Here is a 21625-nt window from a genome sequence, read left to right on the forward strand (position 1 = left end):
CGGAGGACAAAAGGACGCGGAGCCTCGCGCGGAGGACAAAAGGACGCGGAGCCTCGCGCGGAGGACAAAAGGACGCGGAGCCTCGCGCGGAGGACAAAAGGACGCGGAGCCTCGCGCGGAGGACAAAAGGACGCGGAGCCTCGCGCGGAGGACAAAAGGACGCGGAGCCTCGCGCGGAGGACAAAAGGACGCGGAGCCTCGCGCGGAGGACAAAAGGACGCGGAGCCTCGCGCGGAGGACAAAAGGACGCGGAGCCTCGCGCGGAGGACAAAAGGACGCGGAGCCTCGCGCGGAGGACAAAAGGACGCGGAGCCTCGCGCGGAGGACAAAAGGACGCGGAGCCTCGCGCGCAGGACAAAAGGACGCGGAGCCTCGCGCGCAGGACAAAAGGACGCGGAGCCTCGCGCGCAGGACAAAAGGACGCGGAGCCTCGCGCGCAGGACAAAAGGACGCGGAGCCTCGCGCGCAGGACAAAAGGACGCGGAGCCTCGCGCGCAGGACAAAAGGACGCGGAGCCTCGCGCGCAGGACAAAAGGACGCGGAGCCTCGCGCGCAGGACAAAAGGACGCGGAGCCTCGCGCGCAGGACAAAAGGACGCGGAGCCTCGCGCGCAGGACAAAAGGACGCGGAGCCTCGCGCGCAGGACAAAAGGACGCGGAGCCTCGCGCGCAGGACAAAAGGACGCGGAGCCTCGCGCGCAGGACAAAAGGACGCGGAGCCTCGCGCGCAGGACAAAAGGACGCGGAGCCTCGCGCGCAGGACAAAAGGACGCGGAGCCTCGCGCGCAGGACAAAAGGACGCGGAGCCTCGCGCGCAGGACAAAAGGACGCGGAGCCTCGCGCGCAGGACAAAAGGACGCGGAGCCTCGCGCGCAGGACAAAAGGACGCGGAGCCTCGCGCGCAGGACAAAAGGACGCGGAGCCTCGCGCGCAGGACAAAAGGACGCGGAGCCTCGCGCGCAGGACAAAAGGACGCGGAGCCTCGCGCGCAGGACAAAAGGACGCGGAGCCTCGCGCGCAGGACAAAAGGACGCGGAGCCTCGCGCGCAGGACAAAAGGACGCGGAGCCTCGCGCGCAGGACAAAAGGACGCGGAGCCTCGCGCGCAGGACAAAAGGACGCGGAGCCTCGCGCGCAGGACAAAAGGACGCGGAGCCTCGCGCGCAGGACAAAAGGACGCGGAGCCTCGCGCGCAGGACAAAAGGACGCGGAGCCTCGCGCGCAGGACAAAAGGACGCGGAGCCTCGCGCGGAGGACAAAAGGACGCGGAGCCTCGCGCGGAGGACAAAAGGACACGGAGGACAAAAGGACGCGGAGCCTCGCGCGGAGGACAAAAGGACGCGGAGCCTCGCGCGGAGGACAAAAGGACGCGGAGCCTCGCGCGGAGGACAAAAGGACGCGGAGCCTCGCGCGGAGGACAAAAGGACGCGGAGCCTCGCGCGGAGGACAAAAGGACGCGGAGCCTCGCGCGGAGGACAAAAGGACGCGGAGCCTCGCGCGCAGGACAAAAGGACGCGGAGCCTCGCGCGCAGGACAAAAGGACGCGGAGCCTCGCGCGCAGGACAAAAGGACGCGGAGCCTCGCGCGCAGGACAAAAGGACGCGGAGCCTCGCGCGCAGGACAAAAGGACGCGGAGCCTCGCGCGCAGGACAAAAGGACGCGGAGCCTCGCGCGCAGGACAAAAGGACGCGGAGCCTCGCGCGCAGGACAAAAGGACGCGGAGCCTCGCGCGCAGGACAAAAGGACGCGGAGCCTCGCGCGCAGGACAAAAGGACGCGGAGCCTCGCGCGCAGGACAAAAGGACGCGGAGCCTCGCGCACAGGACAAAAGGACGCGGAGCCTCGCGCGCAGGACAAAAGGACGCGGAGCCTCGCGCGCAGGACAAAAGGACGCGGAGCCTCGCGCGCAGGACAAAAGGACGCGGAGCCTCGCGCGCAGGACAAAAGGACGCGGAGCCTCGCGCGCAGGACAAAAGGACGCGGAGCCTCGCGCGCAGGACAAAAGGACGCGGAGCCTCGCGCGCAGGACAAAAGGACGCGGAGCCTCGCGCGCAGGACAAAAGGACGCGGAGCCTCGCGCGCAGGACAAAAGGACGCGGAGCCTCGCGCGCAGGACAAAAGGACGCGGAGCCTCGCGCGCAGGACAAAAGGACGCGGAGCCTCGCGCGCAGGACAAAAGGACGCGGAGCCTCGCGCGCAGGACAAAAGGACGCGGAGCCTCGCGCGCAGGACAAAAGGACGCGGAGCCTCGCGCGGAGGACAAAAGGACGCGGAGCCTCGCGCGGAGGACAAAAGGGCACGGAGAACAAAAGGACGCGGAGCCTCGCGCGGAGGCCAAAAGGACGCGGAGCCTCGCGCGGAGGCCAAAAGGACGCGGAGCCTCGCGCGGAGGCCAAAAGGACGCGGAGCCTCGCGCGGAGGACAAAAGGACGCGGAGCCTCGCGCGGAGGACAAAAGGACGCGGAGCCTCGCGCGGAGGACAAAAGGACGCGGAGCCTCGCGCGGAGGACAAAAGGACGCGGAGCCTCGCGCGGAGGACAAAAGGACGCGGAGCCTCGCGCGGAGGACAAAAGGACGCGGAGCCTCGCGCGGAGGACAAAAGGACGCGGAGCCTCGCGCGGAGGACAAAAGGACGCGGAGCCTCGCGCGGAGGACAAAAGGACGCGGAGCCTCGCGCGGAGGACAAAAGGACGCGGAGCCTCGCGCGGAGGACAAAAGGACGCGGAGCCTCGCGCGGAGGACAAAAGGACGCGGAGCCTCGCGCGGAGGACAAAAGGACGCGGAGCCTCGCGCGGAGGACAAAAGGACGCGGAGCCTCGCGCGGAGGACAAAAGGACGCGGAGCCTCGCGCGGAGGACAAAAGGACGCGGAGCCTCGCGCGGAGGACAAAAGGACGCGGAGCCTCGCGCGGAGGACAAAAGGACGCGGAGCCTCGCGCGGAGGACAAAAGGACGCGGAGCCTCGCGCGGAGGACAAAAGGACGCGGAGCCTCGCGCGGAGGACAAAAGGACGCGGAGCCTCGCGCGGAGGACAAAAGGACGCGGAGCCTCGCACGGAGGACAAAAGGACGCGGAGCCTCGCGCGGAGGACAAAAGGACGCGGAGCCTCGCGCGGAGGACAAAAGGACGCGGAGCCTCGCGCGGAGGACAAAAGGACGCGGAGCCTCGCGCGGAGGACAAAAGGACGCGGAGCCTCGCGCGGAGGACAAAAGGACGCGGAGCCTCGCGCGGAGGACAAAAGGACGCGGAGCCTCGCGCGGAGGACAAAAGGACGCGGAGCCTCGCGCGGAGGACAAAAGGACGCGGAGCCTCGCGCGGAGGACAAAAGGACGCGGAGCCTCGCGCGGAGGACAAAAGGACGCGGAGCCTCGCGCGGAGGACAAAAGGACGCGGAGCCTCGCGCGCAGGACAAAAGGACGCGGAGCCTCGCGCGCAGGACAAAAGGACGCGGAGCCTCGCGCGGAGGACAAAAGGACGCGGAGCCTCGCGCGCAGGACAAAAGGACGCGGAGCCTCGCGCGCAGGACAAAAGGACGCGGAGCCTCGCGCGCAGGACAAAAGGACGCGGAGCCTCGCGCGCAGGACAAAAGGACGCGGAGCCTCGCGCGCAGGACAAAAGGACGCGGAGCCTCGCGCGCAGGACAAAAGGACGCGGAGCCTCGCGCGCAGGACAAAAGGACGCGGAGCCTCGCGCGCAGGACAAAAGGACGCGGAGCCTCGCGCGCAGGACAAAAGGACGCGGAGCCTCGCGCGCAGGACAAAAGGACGCGGAGCCTCGCGCGCAGGACAAAAGGACGCGGAGCCTCGCGCGCAGGACAAAAGGACGCGGAGCCTCGCGCGCAGGACAAAAGGACGCGGAGCCTCGCGCGGAGGACAAAAGGACGCGGAGCCTCGCGCGGAGGACAAAAGGGCACGGAGAACAAAAGGACGCGGAGCCTCGCGCGGAGGCCAAAAGGACGCGGAGCCTCGCGCGGAGGCCAAAAGGACGCGGAGCCTCGCGCGGAGGCCAAAAGGACGCGGAGCCTCGCGCGGAGGACAAAAGGACGCGGAGCCTCGCGCGGAGGACAAAAGGACGCGGAGCCTCGCGCGGAGGACAAAAGGACGCGGAGCCTCGCGCGGAGGACAAAAGGACGCGGAGCCTCGCGCGGAGGACAAAAGGACGCGGAGCCTCGCGCGGAGGACAAAAGGACGCGGAGCCTCGCGCGGAGGACAAAAGGACGCGGAGCCTCGCGCGGAGGACAAAAGGACGCGGAGCCTCGCGCGGAGGACAAAAGGACGCGGAGCCTCGCGCGGAGGACAAAAGGACGCGGAGCCTCGCGCGGAGGACAAAAGGACGCGGAGCCTCGCGCGGAGGACAAAAGGACGCGGAGCCTCGCGCGGAGGACAAAAGGACGCGGAGCCTCGCGCGGAGGACAAAAGGACGCGGAGCCTCGCGCGGAGGACAAAAGGACGCGGAGCCTCGCGCGGAGGACAAAAGGACGCGGAGCCTCGCGCGGAGGACAAAAGGACGCGGAGCCTCGCGCGGAGGACAAAAGGACGCGGAGCCTCGCGCGGAGGACAAAAGGACGCGGAGCCTCGCGCGGAGGACAAAAGGACGCGGAGCCTCGCGCGGAGGACAAAAGGACGCGGAGCCTCGCGCGCAGGACAAAAGGACGCGGAGCCTCGCGCGCAGGACAAAAGGACGCGGAGCCTCGCGCGGAGGACAAAAGGACGCGGAGCCTCGCGCGCAGGACAAAAGGACGCGGAGCCTCGCGCGCAGGACAAAAGGACGCGGAGCCTCGCGCGCAGGACAAAAGGACGCGGAGCCTCGCGCGCAGGACAAAAGGACGCGGAGCCTCGCGCGCAGGACAAAAGGACGCGGAGCCTCGCGCGCAGGACAAAAGGACGCGGAGCCTCGCGCGCAGGACAAAAGGACGCGGAGCCTCGCGCGCAGGACAAAAGGACGCGGAGCCTCGCGCGCAGGACAAAAGGACGCGGAGCCTCGCGCGCAGGACAAAAGGACGCGGAGCCTCGCGCGCAGGACAAAAGGACGCGGAGCCTCGCGCGCAGGACAAAAGGACGCGGAGCCTCGCGCGCAGGACAAAAGGACGCGGAGCCTCGCGCGGAGGACAAAAGGACGCGGAGCCTCGCGCGGAGGACAAAAGGGCACGGAGAACAAAAGGACGCGGAGCCTCGCGCGGAGGCCAAAAGGACGCGGAGCCTCGCGCGGAGGCCAAAAGGACGCGGAGCCTCGCGCGGAGGCCAAAAGGACGCGGAGCCTCGCGCGGAGGACAAAAGGACGCGGAGCCTCGCGCGGAGGACAAAAGGACGCGGAGCCTCGCGCGGAGGACAAAAGGACGCGGAGCCTCGCGCGGAGGACAAAAGGACGCGGAGCCTCGCGCGGAGGACAAAAGGACGCGGAGCCTCGCGCGGAGGACAAAAGGACGCGGAGCCTCGCGCGGAGGACAAAAGGACGCGGAGCCTCGCGCGGAGGACAAAAGGACGCGGAGCCTCGCGCGGAGGACAAAAGGACGCGGAGCCTCGCGCGGAGGACAAAAGGACGCGGAGCCTCGCGCGGAGGACAAAAGGACGCGGAGCCTCGCACGGAGGACAAAAGGACGCGGAGCCTCGCGCGGAGGACAAAAGGACGCGGAGCCTCGCGCGGAGGACAAAAGGACGCGGAGCCTCGCGCGGAGGACAAAAGGACGCGGAGCCTCGCGCGGAGGACAAAAGGACGCGGAGCCTCGCGCGGAGGACAAAAGGACGCGGAGCCTCGCGCGGAGGACAAAAGGACGCGGAGCCTCGCGCGGAGGACAAAAGGACGCGGAGCCTCGCGCGGAGGACAAAAGGACGCGGAGCCTCGCGCGGAGGACAAAAGGACGCGGAGCCTCGCGCGGAGGACAAAAGGACGCGGAGCCTCGCGCGGAGGACAAAAGGACGCGGAGCCTCGCGCGGAGGACAAAAGGACGCGGAGCCTCGCGCGGAGGACAAAAGGACGCGGAGCCTCGCGCGGAGGACAAAAGGACGCGGAGCCTCGCGCGGAGGACAAAAGGACGCGGAGCCTCGCGCGGAGGACAAAAGGACGCGGAGCCTCGCGCGGAGGACAAAAGGACGCGGAGCCTCGCGCGGAGGACAAAAGGACGCGGAGCCTCGCGCGGAGGACAAAAGGACGCGGAGCCTCGCGCGCAGGACAAAAGGACGCGGAGCCTCGCGCGCAGGACAAAAGGACGCGGAGCCTCGCGCGGAGGACAAAAGGACGCGGAGCCTCGCGCGCAGGACAAAAGGACGCGGAGCCTCGCGCGCAGGACAAAAGGACGCGGAGCCTCGCGCGCAGGACAAAAGGACGCGGAGCCTCGCGCGCAGGACAAAAGGACGCGGAGCCTCGCGCGCAGGACAAAAGGACGCGGAGCCTCGCGCGCAGGACAAAAGGACGCGGAGCCTCGCGCGCAGGACAAAAGGACGCGGAGCCTCGCGCGCAGGACAAAAGGACGCGGAGCCTCGCGCGCAGGACAAAAGGACGCGGAGCCTCGCGCGCAGGACAAAAGGACGCGGAGCCTCGCGCGCAGGACAAAAGGACGCGGAGCCTCGCGCGCAGGACAAAAGGACGCGGAGCCTCGCGCGCAGGACAAAAGGACGCGGAGCCTCGCGCGCAGGACAAAAGGACGCGGAGCCTCGCGCGCAGGACAAAAGGACGCGGAGCCTCGCGCGCAGGACAAAAGGACGCGGAGCCTCGCGCGCAGGACAAAAGGACGCGGAGCCTCGCGCGCAGGACAAAAGGACGCGGAGCCTCGCGCGCAGGACAAAAGGACGCGGAGCCTCGCGCGCAGGACAAAAGGACGCGGAGCCTCGCGCGCAGGACAAAAGGACGCGGAGCCTCGCGCGCAGGACAAAAGGACGCGGAGCCTCGCGCGCAGGACAAAAGGACGCGGAGCCTCGCGCGCAGGACAAAAGGACGCGGAGCCTCGCGCGCAGGACAAAAGGACGCGGAGCCTCGCGCGCAGGACAAAAGGACGCGGAGCCTCGCGCGCAGGACAAAAGGACGCGGAGCCTCGCGCGCAGGACAAAAGGACGCGGAGCCTCGCGCGCAGGACAAAAGGACGCGGAGCCTCGCGCGCAGGACAAAAGGACGCGGAGCCTCGCGCGCAGGACAAAAGGACGCGGAGCCTCGCGCGCAGGACAAAAGGACGCGGAGCCTCGCGCGCAGGACAAAAGGACGCGGAGCCTCGCGCGCAGGACAAAAGGACGCGGAGCCTCGCGCGCAGGACAAAAGGACGCGGAGCCTCGCGCGGAGGACAAAAGGACGCGGAGCCTCGCGCGGAGGACAAAAGGACGCGGAGCCTCGCGCGGAGGACAAAAGGACGCGGAGCCTCGCGCGGACAAAAGGACGCGGAGCCTCGCGCGGAGGACAAAAGGACGCGGAGCCTCGCGCGGAGGACAAAAGGACGCGGAGCCTCGCGCGGAGGACAAAAGGACGCGGAGCCTCGCGCGGAGGACAAAAGGACGCGGAGCCTCGCGCGGAGGACAAAAGGACGCGGAGCCTCGCGCGGAGGACAAAAGGACGCGGAGCCTCGCGCGGAGGACAAAAGGACGCGGAGCCTCGCGCGGAGGACAAAAGGACACGGAGCCTCGCGCGGAGGACAAAAGGGCGCGGAGGACAAAAGGACACGGAGCCTCGCGCGGAGGACAAAAGGACACGGAGCCTCGCGCGGAGGACAAAAGGACACGGAGCCTCGCGCGGAGGACAAAAGGACACGGAGCCTCGCGCGGAGGACAAAAGGACACGGAGCCTCGCGCGGAGGACAAAAGGACACGGAGCCTCGCGCGGAGGACAAAAGGACACGGAGCCTCGCGCGGAGGACAAAAGGACACGGAGCCTCGCGCGGAGGACAAAAGGGCGCGGAGGACAAAAGGGCGCGGAGGACAAAAGGGCGCGGAGGACAAAAGGACACGGAGCCTCGCGCGCAGGACAAAAGGACACGGAGCCTCGCGCGCAGGACAAAAGGACACGGAGCCTCGCGCGCAGGACAAAAGGACACGGAGCCTCGCGCGCAGGACAAAAGGACACGGAGCCTCGCGCGCAGGACAAAAGGACACGGAGCCTCGCGCGCAGGACAAAAGGACACGGAGCCTCGCGCGCAGGACAAAAGGACACGGAGCCTCGCGCGCAGGACAAAAGGACACGGAGCCTCGCGCGGAGGACAAAAGGACACGGAGCCTCGCGCGGAGGACAAAAGGACACGGAGCCTCGCGCGGAGGACAAAAGGACACGGAGCCTCGCGCGGAGGACAAAAGGACACGGAGCCTCGCGCGGAGGACAAAAGGACACGGAGCCTCGCGCGGAGGACAAAAGGACACGGAGCCTCGCGCGGAGGACAAAAGGACACGGAGCCTCGCGCGGACAAAAGGACACGGAGCCTCGCGCGGACAAAAGGACACGGAGCCTCGCGCGGACAAAAGGACACGGAGCCTCGCGCGGACAAAAGGACACGGAGCCTCGCGCGGACAAAAGGACACGGAGCCTCGCGCGGACAAAAGGACACGGAGCCTCGCGCGGACAAAAGGACACGGAGCCTCGCGCGGAGGACAAAAGGACACGGAGCCTCGCGCGGAGGACAAAAGGACACGGAGCCTCGCGCGGAGGACAAAAGGACACGGAGCCTCGCGCGGAGGACAAAAGGACACGGAGCCTCGCGCGGAGGACAAAAGGACACGGAGCCTCGCGCGGAGGACAAAAGGACACGGAGCCTCGCGCGGAGGACAAAAGGACACGGAGCCTCGCGCGGAGGACAAAAGGACACGGAGCCTCGCGCGGAGGACAAAAGGACACGGAGCCTCGCACGGAGGACAAAAGGACACGGAGCCTCGCACGGAGGACAAAAGGACACGGAGCCTCACACGGAGGACAAAAGGACACGGAGCCTCGCACCGAGGACAAAAGGACACGGAGCCTCGCACCGAGGACAAAAGGACATGGAGCCTCCCACGGAGGACAAAATGACACGGAGGACAAAAGGACACGGAGCCTCACACCGAGGACAAAAGGACACGGAGCCTCGCACGGAGGCCAAAAGGACACGGAGCCTCGCACGGAGGCCAAAAGGACACGGAGCCTCTCACGGAGGACAAAAGGACACGGAGCCTCGCACTGAGGACAAAAGGACACGGAGCCTCGCACTGAGGACAAAAGGACACGGAGCCTCGCACTGAGGACAAAAGGACACGGAGCCTCGCACTGAGGACAAAAGGACACGGAGCCTCGCACTGAGGACAAAAGGACACGGAGCCTCGCACTGAGGACAAAAGGACACGTAGCCTCCCACGGAGGACAAAATGACACGGAGGACAAAAGGACACGGAGCCTCACACCGAGGACAAAAGGACACGGAGCCTCGCACCGAGGACAAAAGGACACGGAGCCTCGCACCGAGGACAAAAGGACACGGAGCCTCGCACCGAGGACAAAAGGACACGTAGCCTCCCACGGAGGACAAAATGACACGGAGGACAAAAGGACACGGAGCCTCACACCGAGGACAAAAGGACACGGAGCCTCGCACCGAGGACAAAAGGACACGGAGCCTCGCACCGAGGACAAAAGGACACGGAGCCTCGCACCGAGGACAAAAGGACACGGAGCCTCGCACGGAGGACAAAAGGACACGGAGCCTCGCACGGAGGACAAAAGGACACGGAGCCTCGCACGGAGGACAAAAGGACACGGAGCCTCGCACGGAGGACAAAAGGACACGGAGCCTCGCACGGAGGACAAAAGGACACGGAGCCTCGCACGGAGGACAAAAGGACACGGAGCCTCGCACGGAGGACAAAAGGACACGGAGCCTCGCACGGAGGACAAAAGGACACGGAGCCTCGCACGGAGGACAAAAGGACACGGAGCCTCGCACGGAGGACAAAAGGACACGGAGCCTCGCACGGAGGACAAAAGGACACGGAGCCTCGCACGGAGGACAAAAGGACACGGAGCCTCGCACGGAGGACAAAAGGACACGGAGCCTCGCACGGAGGACAAAAGGACACGGAGCCTCGCACGGAGGACAAAAGGACACGGAGCCTCGCACGGAGGACAAAAGGACACGGAGCCTCGCACGGAGGACAAAAGGACACGGAGCCTCGCACGGAGGACAAAAGGACACGGAGCCTCGCACGGAGGACAAAATGACACGGAGCCTCGCACGGAGGACAAAAGGACACGGAGCCTCGCACGGAGGACAAAAGGACACGGAGCCTCGCACGGAGGACAAAAGGACACGGAGCCTCGCACGGAGGACAAAAGGACACGGAGCCTCGCACGGAGGACAAAAGGACACGGAGCCTCGCACGGAGGACAAAAGGACACGGAGCCTCGCACGGAGGACAAAAGGACACGGAGCCTCGCACGGAGGACAAAAGGACACGGAGCCTCGCACGGAGGACAAAAGGACACGGAGCCTCGCACGGAGGACAAAAGGACACGGAGCCTCGCACGGAGGACAAAAGGACACGGAGCCTCGCACGGAGGACAAAAGGACACGGAGCCTCGCACGGAGGACAAAAGGACACGGAGCCTCGCACGGAGGACAAAAGGACACGGAGCCTCGCACGGAGGACAAAAGGACACGGAGCCTCGCACGGAGGACAAAAGGACACGGAGCCTCGCACGGAGGACAAAAGGACACGGAGCCTCGCACGGAGGACAAAAGGACACGGAGCCTCGCACGGAGGACAAAAGGACACGGAGCCTCGCACGGAGGACAAAAGGACACGGAGCCTCGCACGGAGGACAAAAGGACACGGAGCCTCGCACGGAGGACAAAAGGACACGGAGCCTCGCACGGAGGACAAAAGGACACGGAGCCTCGCACGGAGGACAAAAGGACACGGAGCCTCGCACGGAGGACAAAAGGACACGGAGCCTCGCACGGAGGACAAAAGGACACGGAGCCTCGCACGGAGGACAAAAGGACACGGAGCCTCGCACGGAGGACAAAAGGACACGGAGCCTCGCACGGAGGCCAAAAGGACACGGAGCCTCGCACGGAGGACAAAAGGACACGGAGCCTCGCACGGAGGCCAAAAGGACACGGAGCCTCGCACGGAGGCCAAAAGGACACGGAGCCTCGCACGGAGGACAAAAGGGCACGGAGGACAAAAGGACACGGAGCCTCGCACTGAGGACAAAAGGACACGGAGCCTCGCACTGAGGACAAAAGGACACGGAGCCTCGCACTGAGGACAAAAGGACACGGAGCCTCGCACTGAGGACAAAAGGACACGTAGCCTCCCACGGAGGACAAAATGACACGGAGGACAAAAGGACACGGAGCCTCACACCGAGGACAAAAGGACACGGAGCCTCGCACTGAGGACAAAAGGACACGGAGCCTCGCACTGAGGACAAAAGGACACAGAGCCTCGCACTGAGGACAAAAGGACACGGAGCCTCGCACTGAGGACAAAATGACACTGAGCCTCGCACGGAGGACAAAAGGACACGGAGCCTCGCACGGAGGACAAAAGGACACGGAGCCTCGCACAGAAGACAAAAGAGCACGGAGGACAAATGGACACGGAGCCGAGCACGGAGGACAAAAGGACACGGAGGACAAAAGGACACGGAGCCGAGCACGGAGGACAAAAGGACACGGAGCCGAGCACGGAGGACAAAAGGACACGGAGCCGAGCACGGAGGACAAAAGGACACGGAGCCGAACACGGAAAACAAAAGGTCGCGGACACGAAACCAAAAAGGACACGGATCGATACGACCCGATCACGGGTATCTTCGTCACAGTTGCAGGTCAAGGTTTACAAGATCACCTGGAGGTTTTCGTCGTTATTGAATCCTTCCTGTGCACGCAATGCAACTTTATTCTTCTGCCTCCTCGGGATCACCAATCTCCACCACGTGGTAGTTGAAGTTGATGGGTCATTGGCCAATTGGCGTCAGATAAAGAACTGAAGAAACAGATCGGCCATTTTACCACTCCCGTTCACGGCGCATGAGAATAATTACCTTTAGTTCAGTTGTTTTTCAATCGTTGACTTGGCACGAAGTTTGGAGTTACACAGAACCCCTTATATTGACCTAGTAGAAAACGAAAGAACATCAGAACCATTTCCAGAATGCCGCGCCCTTCGGTGTGCCACCCGCCTCTCACTCTCCTCCCCTTCCAGGACTGCCACGGCCCGCCTCATCCCGCCCCGCCCCTTCATGGCCTGCCACGCCCCGACCCGCGCCGCCCTTTCCCGCCCCACCTCGTTCCGCTCCTCCTCGATTGTAATCATCCGTCCGACTGTTCTTGGAAACACCGAAACCGAAATCCTGTTAGATCTACGAACCTCCAGTAATACAGCACAAAGTGCAGTAAGTGCACAAAAAGAAACAACACAAAGGATTACAATAAATACAGTTATGGATTATGTCCGATGAATTATTTGCAATAAATAATACATTAATGCAGTGCAGGAAATGAGTTTCTCTGGGAAGGATTAGAGGTGAGGACAGAAATTTGTCGAAACATCGCATGTTGAACAGAGAGCATTACAACATCAGCATGTCCCTCCCCCTCCTCGTCTGCCCAACAGGAGGGTAAGGCCATCTTTCACATTCCCCCCAACAGGACAAAGACATCTTTAGAATTACCCCTGAACCCCCCTTCACGAACAGAAGGGTAAGGCAATCTCGAGCATCCCCCCCCCCCCCCCCCCCACACCCCACCCCAAGAGAAGGGTAAGGCGATATATAACATCTCCCCACCCCCACCACCCACCTTAATAAGAGGGTACGGCGATATCTAGCATCTCTCCCCCCCCCCCCCTAAGTGGAAGGTAATACGATATCTAACATCCCCCCCCCCCCCCCACCCACGCCCTTCGAGGAGGGTAAGGCGATTTCGAGCATTCACTCCCCCTCCCCCGCTCCACGCCAAGAGGAGGGTAAGGCGATATCGAGCATGTCCCCCCCCCCTATCCCCGCCCTTCGAGGAGGGTAAGGCGATCTCCAGCATCTCCCCGTCCCTAAGTGGAAGGTAAGGCGATGTCTCGCATCCCCCCCCCCCCCCCACCAAACGCCCTTCGTGGAGGGTAATGCGATCTCTGGCATCCTTTCCCCCCCACCCACACACGCCCTTCGAGGAGGTTAAGGCAATGTCTAGCATCCCCCCCCCCCCCCCCTACCCTAAGTTGAAGGTAAGGCGATATCTAGCATCTCGCTTCCACCCCCATCATAAGAGGAGGGTAAGGCAATCAATATTATCTCCTCCCCGCCCCGCCCCCCACAACCTAAGAGGAGGGTAAGGCAATCAATAGCATCTCGCCCCCCCCCCCACCCTATGAGGAGGGTTAGGCGACATCTGGCATCCCCCAATCCCCACCCTAAGTTTTCTATGAATTTTTTTTCTTCTAATATTTATATAATTTCTATATATATATATATTTTTTTTTTGTATACAAGACCGAGGCTCGTGAAAGAGCGAACATTAATCACACAGAAAGACAAACCGACACATAAAACATATAACATCGGGAGCGGTAGACAAGATGTGGAGATAGGAGGAAGGACACAAACACAATCTTTGAGAGCAGGGACCGAGAGACAAGGAGACATCGAGAGATCTGTGGGAGGGAGAGGGCTTTAGGGGGGGAGGCATGGGAAGGGGGGGCGGTGGGAGAGGTATAAAACATATGGACACTGCCAGGACTTCCAGGAAATAAGTTGGAATTTCAAACAAGGTGGATCTGGGGTGAATTCGCAGGGGTAGAAAAGATCAAGGTTTTGTATGGGGGAAGATAAGAGATGGTGGTGAACAGCTGCTTTAAAGACCTGGAGGGAGGAGTGGGATTGAAGGGAGTGAGGGAATTTGTTCCAGAGGTGGGAGAAAAGAGGAATGAAAGAGTGGAGGTGAGCAGAGAGCCGAGATTTCGGCAGTTTAACCATCACAGGGTTGCTGGCAGATCTTGTGCGACCTGTAGGAATATTTGGGGGACAGAGCACAGAGAGAGCTGGGGGTGCAAGGCCGGAGAGGAGTCGGTAGAAGACAGAAAGACCACCTACCTGCCTGCGGTGAGTGAGTGAAAGGCCCTCAGAGATAGCTTCATCGCGGGAGATTCCAATGATTCTGAAAGCTTTGGTTTCAACAGCGTGAAGCCGAGCTAGGTGTGAGATTAATTTAATTTAATTTATATAATTTATGATTACATTTATAATTTAAGTTTAAAAAAATTTTTATTTTCATTAAAATCATAAAATATATTGTTGCGGATCTAGAGCTCGTCGACGTACTGAGGGGGGGGAGTTAAGCCCTGCTCCCCCTCGAGCTTTGAGTCCACGAGGCCGCCCCCATGCTATACTCGTGGAGGATGGATTGCTGGGCAATTCCAGCCGCCGAGCCCGCAGCTAACACGTGGAAGGGTTATCGGTCACAACCCGAGTACCTTCGACACACGCAGCTGTGAGAACGGGGGCTGAACCTTGCACGAGTCACGCTGGTCTGGTATGCCCGGGCGGTTTGTGCATTGCGTAACTCATGCCGTTAATCACTATGAACCCGATCGAGCGGTTTTAACTCGTGCAATGCTAGGCCAATGGTGAAGGGATGAAGATGGCCAAGTTGGAAACAAAACACAGGATTTATTCCCAAATGTACAATGGTGATAGAAAAGGGGACACAGTGGAGAACCTTAACAGCCTTACTTCCTTTGCCCAGACAAGGGCCCTCAGACTCGTTCGGGGAAGGGGAGGAAGAGGGGGACATGCACAAAGTGCAGCCGCTTGGTGCAGTTCGCCTGGACGGCTCGTTGGGCAGGTCCCCCCCCCCCCCCGAGGATGTTGGCGGCAGGGACGTCGATCTCAGTTGTGCACGTAACGGGAATCCACGGAGCGTGTCCCAAAGTCAGCGAGGCAAAGCGCACATGCAGGGAGTCCAGGCAGAGGTCGTCAGGGCACAGGTCGTCAGGGCAGAGGTCGTCAGGGCAGAGAGCACGTTCAGAATCTCGGGACAGAGAGAGACCTGAGGACGAATCCAGAGCGAGAAATCGTCAGAGTCCAGAGCCAGAGAGATCATCCTGCCAGAGAGTCCAGGGCCAGAGAGAGAGCCAGCCTGACAGAGAGTCCAGAGAGCATCAGAGTCCAGGGCCAGAGAGTGTCAGAGTCCAGGGCCAGAGAGAGTTCGGGGGTCTGGGCCAGGTTTTATATCCCCCAGAACCCCCACTAGAATGTTCCACGGGCCTCCACGGGCCGCCCGGGGTCACGTGTCGTGACAACCCCTCATTTGTCACTCCCCTCAGCTCTGATTGACCGCCGTTATTGGCCACCCCCTTTGGCTCCCATTGGCCGCCGTTATTGGCCACTTCCTTTAGCCCCCATTGGCTGTTCGCTGCTTACCAGCCACGCCGTCCAGCTCCTCCCTCTGGCCTCCTAGACTTGTCCTAGGCCCATGACATGGCATTCCATGCTTCAATGAGGCCTACCCTTTCTCTACCTGCCTCAATGCATACTAACACTGGGAAGGAGACTATACTTCACATTTAATAAGAAATAACTGACTAAGCGAGGCTACATGTTGTGGTGCAACTTACTATAGGGGGGTTGCTTTATTTACAAAAACCGCAACACGACCCTCCTCTCTGACCAGACTCGGCCTGAGTCGACCTCATTCGGAACGACCGGTAGAGTCTGGCATTCAACTTACTCTTACCATTAATGTGACACATAGATGTAATCCCCCTAACATTTATTGTAACCCATGTGTGCGACATTTTTTTACACTGGATATGTCCCTCCTAATGCGTTGAGCAGCTAATCTAACAGACTCACACCCACAACTATCCGCGCATTTCCGGAATTTTTATACTAAACACATAGCCAGTGGGCACATTCTTATACATATTTACAAGCACAAAACTTAACCTTTATTTACAACACAACAACCCAGGACCTGCACATGGGGAAAGAAATGGAGGAGGGAAATGAAGGCACTTCCTGCTTGTATCTTGCATCATCTTCTTGTCTTGTGTGCGGGCTAACAAAAACCGGCTGGCCCTGACCGGCATACAGGCCATTTGAACATCAAGGCCATCTACATCTTCACAAATGGCACACTCTTTCTTTATTCACAAGCAGGGCCACTCGACACGTGGTCCAAAGCTTGGCCCGAATGCCACCCAACAGGTGGTCCATAGGTGCAAGATGGATTGGCAGGCAGCAAGATGCTGCACAGGTCGGCCTCCAAATGGTCCTGGGGCAGGGGGGGGGGGGGAGACAAGGCGCAACAAGCAAACGGAAAAGCAGACAGTGGCATGCGAAAAACAGGCACCACGATACCTAGTGCAGTGCGAGGGACGCGGCAGAGTGAGTGGAGCAAGCTCGTCCCTAACAGTCCGTACCCCCCACCGTTGGCTACACGAACCTAGCCCCCTATGCCTGGTGTTGGCTTAGCGGTTAGGGTGCTGGCTTGGGATCCTAGGATCCTGGGTTTGAATCCCGGTCGATCGCTGAATTAACACCAGGGGGGTTGATTCAGCCTGTCATCCTTCCGAGGTCGGCAAATTGAGTGCCAGCTTGCTAGGATGAATGATCCCCATGTGTACCCCGGTTTAGAATAGGTACACCGTATCCCTGCGCATCGTAAGAGGCGACTAAGGTTTGGCATCAGGAAGGGCATCCGGCCATAAAAACATTGCCTCAAACAGGGAACCATGATAGTAGTGTAATAATGTTGCTTCTGGGACACCTCCGTTTAACATGGGAAATCCCTATCTAATGTCATTTACCCCCTTGTCTTTTTCAAAAATCATAAACACCTCTATTTCTCCCACCCTCATCTTTATGAACCTTTTGTCTGTAGTACCTATCCTTAATGTTGTTCATTAGACCACTCAAACACTACAAATATTTGTTTTCTCTTATAGACCTATCATCCTTCTTCTACATATCATCTGGCAGATTAATCTTTGACCCACTCAAACATTGACCCATTCACTTCCATATTAATTCTTTCCCTCCCTCATTGCCCCTAAAGACCTCTATTTCTCTCACCCTGTTCTTTACGAACCTTCTAACCTTTTGACATGTTATCCTTATTCATTAGACCACTTAAACACCTGTGATCCTTCTGACCTTATGGACCTTTTAACCTTTTACTCTTAATATCATCTGGTGAATATAACCCACTCAAACATCGATCCGACAAATATTTGTTTATGCGTGGGAAATAATTTAATTCTCTTGCCACTCTCTTCACCATCTAATATATTAACAAAAAATATGTTTGAGTTTGGTTCTTTATTAAGATATTTTAACTGAGCTAAGATAAAATGGTAAACCTCCCTCAATGTTCTTGTTTGAGCACCTCCAGTGCCACATACCATTTTAAAATTAAAGTATATATTTTCCTGACAACCATCAAAGTTTTCCGTCCACTCAAAAATATTTCCATCTTTTTTACCCAATTCACCGGTATTTAAATTAATTCTCTTATTTGTTTTGTGAATTTTTTTACCAGTTGCCTTTTCAATTATACCTATTTGATATTTTTCACATTCATTATGTTTTCCATTTATATACCAAGGTTGATTACACCTCCACTCTTTAGTCTGGTTGATACTTGGTTCTATCATTTATATAATAGTAAAAAAGGCGGCGGTAGCCCGTTAAAATCCCCAACCCCCCCCCCCCTTTTTAACTTATCACTTATATATATCTTATCACTTATATATATCTTATCACTTATGTATATCTTATCACTTATATATATCTTATCACTTATATATATATCTTATCACTTATATACTTATATAACCATAAGGGAGACTATCAATTCCATTTTCTAAAATAAACCTCTTATCATCAAAAGCCCCCAATGCTTTCTTATTTATCTCTTCTGAATATAATTGATGTTTATAACTTCTTATTCCATTAATCTTTCTAAACTCTTCTTTCTTTGTTGTTAAACAGTTATAATAATCCTTAAAGTTTATTGTTTCTTTAATAACATTTTTCTTTACACCTTTTAACTTCTTATCAGTCTTTTCAACGTTATTCACAATGTATTTATAAGCATAAGCCTTTGACCTCAATCCCACAAATTCACTCATAACATTTCCTCCTAATTCATCCTTGAACTTTCCAATCACCTTTTTATTTTTAGAAGAGAACAACTCACTCTCTGGACTGTAATTACTCCTGTCATAGATATTAATGTCTCTTTTCATGTCTGAATAAACATCGTTGGTATTAATTTTCAAAATAAAACTATCTGTATCCATATAAAGTAGATTAACATCATTTTGATATTTCTTCCTCAAGTTATTATAAAAGTAATCATACATTAATGACTTTGATAAATCAAGAATTGTTGTTCCAATATAAATAGGTTTGTTCATTTCAATACTCTCTTTAATCAAATGGATCGCACAAAAGTTCTCAGTAAAGACCTCAGCTCGAGTAAAACTCGGTCTATTAATTAATTTTGATGCTTGTTCCCAAGATGTTGATAGTCTGATATTTTGTCTTTTCCTCACATTCTCCATAGTCTTACCAAAGACCGCATTATTCATCAATTTATAAAAGTCTTTCTCAAAATCTGTTTTTGACTCTGTTCTTCTTTGTGTATTAAAATCAATGTACCCCTTTAACCAATGACTTTGATTGAACTTTAGAACCCGATGGATCTTCTCTACTCTTAGACCTTTTGATAAATATTGTCGCAAATTTCTTTGGTGTAGAACATAATTTTTCTTGTTATATAATGTAGTAAGTAATTTTTCTGTTGATTCACCTATATCAAACGATCGTTGATAATCACTCAACCATTCTTTCTTTGGACTTGCTTTCTCACAAGCAAATGGGAGATCTTTGTGTAGGTTATGGAGTTCCTCTGGATATTTTAAATCAATTTCAAAATAATAACCAACTTTTTCTTCATCCAATTCTTTTTGTGTAGAGATACATACATCTTGTAAAACGTTTTTGTAGTCTTTTTCCTTTACCCATCTAAGTTTTCCATAAGGAAGAGCCTGAGACATTGCCCAGCCATACAGGTTGTTCGCGTCATAGTACATCAAGTAAGAACTCTCTTTCGTTGGATCATAATTTGGAAGATATTTGTTATTTGCTTTTGCGTATCTACTCGAGCAGACTTGTGAAATTCCACCTCTTTTTGCCTTTTCAATCATCAAAAGCATATCAACATCGGTTATCAAATCCAAATCTTGTTTTGTCATTTTCAACATCGCACTCCAGGCCAATCCAGGTGCTGTGTAGTAGTGAGCAGGATCCAATCCATATCCAGTGCGACAAACAGATCTAAAGGCTTCAAATACATCGGCCAATAAAAGCACATCAGTTTTGAGATACAAATCGTGATACTCGCCAAGATTCTTGATGTTATATTTTTCCCAAACATTTTGTGCGTGTACATAATCTTTATCAGATATATGACTATTATTTAATTTGTTATAGAAATTTTCTTTTGAAGGAAGTTGTGTTTCATTGAATCTCTCAAATGAGTCCATATAGTCATAGGGGTAAATTCCCTTTTGTGTTAGAAAATCTTTATCTAAAAAATACTCTGAAAGACATGGAAACTCTTTTAGATTTTGAACCAAGTTAACCAATGGACTTGCCATGAATTTAAATGTATCAAGAAATCTGATATGAGTAATAGGAGATGTGTGAATTGTTTTTGTGAATGAAATGTATTTCTGATCCGTGTTTGGAATTGCTGAGATACTTCCAGAAGTCTTTGAGAGTTCCTTGATAAATAGATGTGTATCATAATGAGCGTTGTTATGAAGAAAGACAGGAATGAAAGAGGGGAGTTGATAATTAATATTACAACTTTGATGAGCCGGACCTCTATATTTACCAGTGAGATGACAATGGTCTCTAACCTTTAGACCTTTACCAATTTTCTCCTCACAAATATGACAGACATTGTTTTTTATAAATTCCCTTTTTTCTTTACTTGTTAAGGACATTGGTTTATTGGTTTCTCTCATTATCTTGGTTAATCGAACACAGTCTTTTTCTAGTCGTTTCACAAACTCCTCTGGGGTATTTGAGCCTCTATACATCTCTAACTTGTTATATTTATCACCAACGGATGATTTGATATAATAACAAAAACCACAAGGAGTATGTTTTTGATATTTATTTGTGTATGATTCTTTTGGATCTTGAGAAGCAGTATCAATTTTTTCTAAAATACTTTCAAAATCAGCATATATAACAAATGGATGTTTGATCTTTTTATTTTCATCTTTGAATGTGATCTTTGAGCCTTCTTTAGGCATATTGATTACCGTTGATTTATGTTCGCCACAATAATTTGAATGTTTATCTAATCTTTCTTGTGAATTGAAGAAGTTAAGACAACGCAAACAAATATATATTTTATTTGTTCTCTTACAGACTTGTGGTTTTATTAATTTAGCAATATCTTTGATGTATGTATAATGTGAATTTTCGTCTGAATTAAAATATAGAAGATTAATATGAGTTTGTTTACAATTGTCAGAAAGCTTTAAAACCTGAATGTTGTTTGTTTCTGTTAGACCATAAACATTAACTGATAAATTATTCATCTTTTCAAATTTAGGAATATCATTTAAAGTCATCGGAAACTTTAGATCTTTCGTATTTAATGTATTCTCATATTTTTTATAATGAGATACTCTTTCATCATGAAAATGTGGAGGATGTAAGTGTGCTAAAATAGACCAGAGAAAACATTTATTGTCTTTATTTTTGATATTGATAACTGCTTTTCTATTTTTGATAACACTGGGTAAATCAATGTAAGAAGAAGCTTTTAGAGGATCTGATTTAAGAATATGAATGTCTATGTAAATAATTTTTCCTATATTGAATCCACTTCCTACGATTGAATTATCCACATCTTGCTCTTGTTTAATAAGTTCATCATAGACTCCTGATGTTTTAAAATCTTGATATGAAGATATAAAGTGTGGCTCAGTTCTCATGTATGGTGCATCTATAACTCCTTCATCCTTTGTCATTTCTAATTTTACTCCCATATAAAATTTAAGTGGTTTCATTTCCTTTAGTGTTTTTTCAATCAACGTTTGAACAGCAGGTTTAACTATTTCTACAGCATCAACTATAGACTCTGGTTCAGGAGGTTTGAAGTTAAAGACTCTTATTTTAATATGTCCTTTGAATGCTCCATCAGAGTTTTTAGTTGTGATAAAATTTGATAAATGTAGATTTGTTTTAAGATGTATTTTGAAGCCTTTCTTGAGGATATTTTTATTACATGTAGAACAGTGTTTTGTTTCAGGTGGAAGAGGGGAAAGTTTGTTTAAAATGTTGTATGTATGTTTTGCGGTGAGAATATGTTGTTTATAATATTTTACTTCCTTCTCGCAAGTATCACAATAAACCATATTTATAGCGTGAGAAAACGTGGTGTTTTATATATATCACTGTGCTTAAAATAAAACACTTTTGAGCTTTACAGCTCCGTTTTATATATATCGCTGTGCTTAAACTAAAACACTTTTTCACTCAGAATCATCTAAGTCATAACTATCACATGAATACTCAGAATCATACTCAGAGTCATCAATAAAGCTACTCTCATAACTATCATTTGAGCACAAACTATTAGTATCATAACTATCATCTGTGTT

At 55.1% G+C, this 21625-nt stretch overlaps 2 protein-coding genes across 3 annotated transcripts in view; one reads left to right on the forward strand and one right to left on the reverse strand.

Annotated features, from left to right (window-relative positions):
• LOC144889640 (uncharacterized) overlaps positions 1-12130 on the reverse strand; it is a 106483-nt gene extending 94353 nt beyond the window's left edge. The window contains exon 1 of one of the 2 annotated variants that reach the window (XM_078770659.1): positions 11988-12130. The gene's annotated coding sequence lies outside the window, so the exon portion shown is untranslated. The other variant, XM_078770658.1, reaches the window with a different exon arrangement.
• Positions 1-21625, forward strand: part of LOC144888247 (E3 ubiquitin/ISG15 ligase TRIM25-like) — a 950979-nt gene that overhangs the window by 699872 nt on the left and 229482 nt on the right. The gene's annotated exons all lie outside the window — the stretch shown is intronic.

This window comes from Myxine glutinosa, chromosome 1 (genome assembly GCF_964187855.1).
Source record: "Myxine glutinosa chromosome 1, kmMyxGlut1.1, whole genome shotgun sequence".
Taxonomy (NCBI): Eukaryota; Metazoa; Chordata; class Myxini; order Myxiniformes; family Myxinidae; genus Myxine; species Myxine glutinosa.